A 233-nucleotide genomic window follows, 5' to 3' on the forward strand; every position below is an offset into this window, starting at 1 on the left:
AAGGGGGTTTTACGAGAAAGATTTCGAGAATTTTGGCGGTTGATTGCGCAAGGTCATGTCAATAAGAGTTAAAGAGGACGGGTGAGTTCCAGATTGGTGAAATTATGGTTTCAAGCTAAGTGGGAGAGTCCCACCGCTTATGATGGGGTTGCAGAGTTAACTACTTGCGAGGTTTCAGGTTATTAGCATATTGTTGGGCTATTTCGGCCACGGGGAAAGACCATAAGTGGTAA

Source organism: Nicotiana attenuata, unplaced genomic scaffold (assembly GCF_001879085.1).
Source record: "Nicotiana attenuata strain UT unplaced genomic scaffold, NIATTr2, whole genome shotgun sequence".
Taxonomy (NCBI): domain Eukaryota; kingdom Viridiplantae; phylum Streptophyta; class Magnoliopsida; order Solanales; family Solanaceae; genus Nicotiana; species Nicotiana attenuata.